We start from the raw sequence: 6,646 nt of genomic DNA on the forward strand, positions 1-6,646 counted from the left end.
TTTCGAAAGTCATCTTATCTATTTACTAAGGCATTTTTGTAACGAAGTCAGAATGTCGAGTCCTTAGTATTTTTTGTATACTTTCTTTTTCTCCTATAAATAGGATTTGTACTCAGAGTTAGATAGAACTTTTGCCTGTAATTTTGTCTAAACAATCTTTGTGTATGTTGAAAGTATAAATGAGTTGAAACAAGATCTTATTTACTCCTGGTGTTCTGATTACGTTGTTTTACTCTGATTTCTTTCATACACTCGATTAATCTCTTCTACAACTATAACAAGAACAGAACAACTAGAATGTGAAACACTATTTCCTGGCATAGCAATATACTTGTTGTGTCATGTTTTGTAACAATAGTCTCCTGGAGGGAGAGCGTTAGTTTGTGTATAGATTTATACGAGATTGACCATCCTACACCTTGCTGCTAGCTACAGTGGGACCTGCAGGTCTACGGGTAACAAATGTCATACCATTTTTGACGTCTGAAGAACGTCGTGTTTTATACTAGTCAATCAAGCATGGTTATAACCTAATCACATTTTTAACCTTAATTAACAATTTGGTTTTAAGGTAGTTAGTGCTTCAGTAGAGTATTTTTACACCACCCTACTGTACATCTTCATTTCCCATTCATTCATATAGTGATCTCCGCATATTGAGAAACGCAAACTATTTTTCTAGTAATGATAGTCATAAACTTGGAAAAACATACATTTTACGAGAGAACAAGCATACAAAACAGTTAAGTCTTGGTAGAAGACTACTTTTCATTTAAGTAAAAAATATAGGATTTTCTGGAAAGATACAAACTTTAACTTTACATATATAAACGTTTTCGTGAAACTAATGCAAACATTTGACACAAAAATACTTATGCACTCACTCAACTTTTATGTTGATACTCTCTTTCAAAATAACTTGTATTCTCAGGTCACCAGTAGACAGGTACAGATGACCAGGTTTTTGAGAAGACGGAGCATATTCAAGACTCGTCATTATTTTGTTGATTTCATATTTTGGTGTCTTATAAACTTTACACAGAACACACTGTATTAACTATATTATTAATGAAATGGATGATGTTGTTGCTTGTTTTACTATTGTGCATTGTTATGATACTGTACGTGACCTCCTCCGCCGTTCTGGTTTGGGGGTTTGACAATAGTGTCACTAAATCATGAGGGAAAACAACACCAGCCCAACTCCAGGTCATGCGTCGGATACCGAACCTCATGTGGCTTCAGCTATCTAGAATCATACGTAATAACCCTCCCTCTCTGTGTGAGCATTGCCCCCAAAATCGGTGATAGAAGCATCACAATAAACCACAAAATGAATAATAAATAAAGGATAAAAATAAGCGTCAAAATTAAAGTGTGAGATAATCCCGATATCTTTACATAAAGGTGTAGTGGTCGAAACAAGGATTCTGGGGATATAAAGAACGCTTAAATCCGAGTTATAACGAAGAAGTTATGACCCGTCAAAGTTTCGCGACGGAACCGGCATGCCACCGGAAAGCGTAAATAGTGAATTTACGATAGAGCGACTTTTAGCCTTAGCGATCTAAACGAAAGTCGTAGAATACGTTAAACCGAGAGCGTCCATAAAAAGAACGCCCAAATCTGACTTCGTATGAGAAAGTTATGATTTTTCAAAGTTTCGGCTTAGCAGTGTACAGCCCGAAGTTCGAATATTAGATCGACCCGTTTTTAGCCGACACAACCTAAACGAGAATTGAAGATCTCATTAAAGTAGCATAACGATAAAAAGATGGATGAAAACGAACGTCGGATAAAGAAGTTATGAGATTTTAACGGACCAATCATGTCCCGGCCTGTTAAATAATATAACTTTTAAAATAAAGTCAAAACTAGCAGACGGAGTCTAAACGAAAGTTGTAGAGTACGTTCCCGCCTACGCGTGGATATGGAGCTCGTATGCGAAAGTTATAAATTTTAGAAGTCGGGAAGTAAAATTGCGAAACTGATGCAAACTCGATGACGTGGCTTGATCTGGGTTGTCCATCGCTGATCGGAGGATCGCATCGGAGGAGGACACGTCGCCCCTCGCTACGCCCCGCGTCCGAGGCCAAGTACACCCAGCGTACTTCGGTTCTTATCCCTTCCGAGTGCGAGACAGCTGGAGGCTCGCTGGCACCCTTATCCGAACTACGCCCAGCGTAGTTGAGTTGTACGCCCAGCGTACGGTCCGAAGTCCGGCCCTATAAATACCATGCGAAATGTTCCGGATTTCTCACTCATTTCTTCATTCCTTCTCTCACTACTTTCTCTCTCTAGGGTTTTTAACCCCCCCCCCCCCTAAAGCCTAGGTGAACCCCTAGCACCCGAAGGAAGCCCCGAGGCTCCCGGAGTCCCGAGAAAAAGGGACTTTCGGTTCGGAAACGCTGCTCCGAGCAAAGCCCGGTTTTTAAGAAAACCCGTTGTCAGTGAGCTACGCCTACGCAATTTTTAATATAGCTTCTAATTAATTATAGTAACATTATTAGGACCTTAAAATAATTATTTGGGCTATTATTATGAGTTATATAGAGTGTTGTTTAACGCTTATAGAATAATAATAATAATAGCTAGACTATTAATTAGTCGCGGTTAACGTTAGACTAAACCCTAGTGGTATTGATACTAGGTTTTGTCGAGGGAAAATTATTCTGAGATAACGAAGCGCTGTTCAGAGTGTAGAGTCACCACCTTTCAGGTCAGTGCATAGTTACTTTCAGCTTACACATAGATATGAAGTATTTTATATAAATTACGTGTTGTGTGTGCATATTATCTGTATACTTGCTATCTATGCTGGATGAACGATTTTATACATGTTTTAAATGATTTAAACTGTATATGTATTTTATATCTACAAAATGTGTTGGGTAAAACATGGGTAGATGTAATAGTTGCTGTGTGACAAAATAAAATAATGAGAGGCCTCGTTATAGATGTTATTGATGATCCAGTCATCTAGCGGAGTATAGATGACGACCACGGACTATTCTAGACAGTCCAGTGGAACGCTAGCAGGCTCGCAACCTGTAGGTGTTTATTTGAAGTGTGTGTTTATTTGAACTGTGTGCTCACCAGGTGTACTCCATCCCCCACATGGTTGCCTATGGGACATTTATTGCTAAGGAACCCCCTTGGCAGTAGTGTCCATCCTGATGTTGATCCTTAGTCTAGGTCCCTTATGATAAGTGTTTAGGGACGTAATGTGAGGATAACGGGAATGGGTAATCGGGTTGTTTGGTTTGATAAAGTTAATAAACTTATTTATTGTGGGTTGAAAACCCTATGTGCTCACCAGGCTCCCAAGCCTGACCCACTCAGTTTCTTGTATTACAGGTAGTGGCGCATGAGCATAGATGTTTGGATGAGAGATAAGGGATTATAGGCCTGTAAATACGAAATAATGTAGTAAGGCTTATGTTGTACTGTTTATGCTTTTGATCTGTATCGAACATGACATCCCGAGTCTTTTAATGAAATACATTTCTTCGGAAATGATTTTGATAAATCTTCATCATATTTTTGATTTGGGGCAAATTCCGCAACTATTTTATTTAAAAGGTTACTCTGATTTTCAAACAAGCATAAACAAAATCAATCTTTTTTGGCCGTGAAAATGGGGATGTCACATTTGGTATCAGAGCATTAGTTTAAGCGAACTAGGAATTTCTAGGATTTCTAGACTTAAACTTAGAATGCTAAGCGATGATTGTGAGATGTGAGCATTAGCTTATTTTAGGAATTGCGCCTAAAATGCTTATATGTGCTAAATGTTTTGTGACTGATATGTTGTTATTTGTTCGGATCTATGGTCTATTGTCGACCGGATCTGGAAACCTTATGTGTTTAGGATTCTAAACGTACGACTACGATATTAGAACTAACATGTAAACGTTTCGGAGTGATAAGGACGGTTTAAACGACTATCCTAAATAAAGATCTAAATTTACCTTATTCGGTGTATAGATCAAAATGGAAAGAACCCGCAGTGGAGCCGGGAATGCAAATGGGAACGGAAACCAACCCCCGGTGATTGAGCAAATACCGGTTGTGGCAGCCTCCGCTGAGCCAATAACGATGGTCAGAGTGCAAGCGATGATCCAGATGATGTTGGATCATCAAATGTAGGAAACCAGACGTTTGCTCCAACAGAATCGAGAGGAAGCTACCATACCAATCGAACAGCCCGAATTGAACGAAGGGCAGTCTAAGGGGGGAACTACAGTGGGACCGTTGGTCAAGCCAACCCACCAATAGTTCGACAAATCAATCAGGATGACGGAGTCGAGAGGAATGGATGCAAGTACAAGGATTTTCTGACTTGCAAGCCATCGACCTTCACTGGAAAGGAAGATCCGATCGGGGTCATGGATTGGATCTCGGAGATGGATTAGCTTTCATGACGTGTGGTTGTATAGGAAAACTACAGACCATATTTGATGTACGTCAGTTCTGAGGGGGCGCTGTGCGTTGGTGGAATACCCTGGGGAAGACGTTGAGCCCCAATGAGCCCCTGCAACTGACATGGGCCGAGTTTTTGGTGCAATTCAAACGAAAGTACTGCTCAGCCCAAAACCTGCTCGAGCTAGAGAACCAGTTTCTGACCCTGAAGAAGGGAAGCATGTCAATCGATGAATACACAAACAACTTCACAGAGAAAGTGGAGTTTGCCTTGCGTCTTGTCCCGGATGAGCTAACAAAAATCGACAAGTACGCCAAGGGACTCCCATGGGAGTATGCGGTGCCGGTACGTCAGACACATACTCTAGAGGCAGCTATCTAGGCTGCCAATTCTGTGGAGGATATGATTAAGGGAAGAGCTGCCAGCAAGATTGAGGTTGGCGAGAAGAGGAAGTTCGAGGGGTCTGCAAAGCCTAACAATAAGAAGAGCAAGTTCAGTTCCAAGAAGTTTGGAGGAGGAGGAAATGAAGCAAAATGGTGCGAGAAGTGCAATAAGAAGCACCCGGGAAAATGTAGCGAGGAAGTGACCTGCTACAAGTGTGGGAAAACGGGGCACTATGCCAATGAGTGCACCATCAACAAGAGGGTGTGCTACGAGTGCCGTGAAGAAGGGCATATTGCTAAGGATTTCCCGAAGAAGAAAGACGCGGCAAGGCCCAACATTCCACCAAAGCCGAAGGCGAGAGCCTTCCAGATGACGCTCGAGGCTGCAAAGGAGGTAGCAGACGTCGCTTCTGGTACCTTTCTTGTAAATGGATTGCCTGTCAATATACTATTTGATTCCGGAGCCAACTACTCCTTTGTTTCGCATAAATTTGGTGGGAAACTAGCATTGCCTGTAGAAAAACTTAATAATGCCCTAATTGTGGAAGTTGCCAGTGGCAAGTTCGTACCTGTTAGTAACCGTATTAGGAACATCGTCATCGACCTAAACAGAAACGAATTCCACGAAGAGCTATTACCCATAGAGTTGAACGGTTTCGATATCGTTTTGGGTATGGATTGGCTTAGCGCCAACGATGTTGAGATTCAATGCCGAAAGAAGATAGTAAGGGTAAACCCACCCGGAAAAGAGTCATTTATGGTGTACGGGGACAAACGCAGAGTGAATTCTGGAATCATCTCCCTGATGAAATCCAGAAAATGTTTATCCAAAGGATGTACATCATATTTGGCATTTGTGATCGATGCTAAGAAGGAAAAGAAGGAGGTGCAGAATATACCGGTCGTATGTGATTATCCGGAAGTCTTTCCCGAAGATCTTCCTGGATTACCACCTGATAGACAAGTGGAGTTTCGAATAGACTTGTTACCAGGAACGACACCGATAGCAAAGGCACCATACCGATTAGCACCGACAGAGATGAAGGAGCTTATGACACAACTGAAGGAGTTGTTGGACAACGATTTCATTCGACCTAGTTCATCACCCTGGGGAGCTCCGGTGCTATTCGTAAAGAAGAAAGACGGAAGCATGAGGATGTGCATAGACTACAGAGAGCTGAACAAGGCAACGGTAAAGAACAAGTACCCATTGCCGAGGATTGATGACCTATTCGATCAGCAGCAAGGTTCGAGCTATTTCTCAAAGATCGATCTTAGGTCAGGATATCATCAGCTGAAGGTGAGAGATCAGGATATTGAAAAGACTACATTTAGAACGAGATATGGACACTACGAGTTCTTAGTTATGTCATTTGGACTAACCAATGCTCTAGCATCATTCACGGATTTGATGAACAGGGTTTGTAAACCATTCCTCGATAAATCCGTGATAGTGTTCATCGACGACATTCTGATCTACTCGAAAAGCCAAGAGGAGCATGGCAAGCATCTACGGGAGGTATTAGATGTGCTGAACAAGGAGAAGCTGTATGCAAAGTTCTCCAAGTGTGATTTTTGGATCCAAGAAGTCCAATTCTTGGGTCATGTGGTTAACCAGGAGGGAATAATGGTTGACCCAGCAAAAATCAAAGCTGTAATGAAGTGGGAACGTCCAAAGAGTCCCACGGAGATTCGAAGCTTTCTAGGATTAGCCGGATATTACCGAAGATTTATCCAAGGCGTTTCTTCGATAGTTGCTCCATTGACAGCGTTGACCCACAAAGGCGCTACATATTCATGGAGTGAGAAACACGATGAGGCATTCGAGAAGCTAAAGAAG

The sequence above is a fragment of the Lactuca virosa genome, chromosome 7, assembly GCF_052849685.1.
Source record: "Lactuca virosa cultivar CGN04683 chromosome 7, Lactuca_virosa_CGN04683_v6, whole genome shotgun sequence".
NCBI lineage: Eukaryota > Viridiplantae > Streptophyta > Magnoliopsida > Asterales > Asteraceae > Lactuca > Lactuca virosa.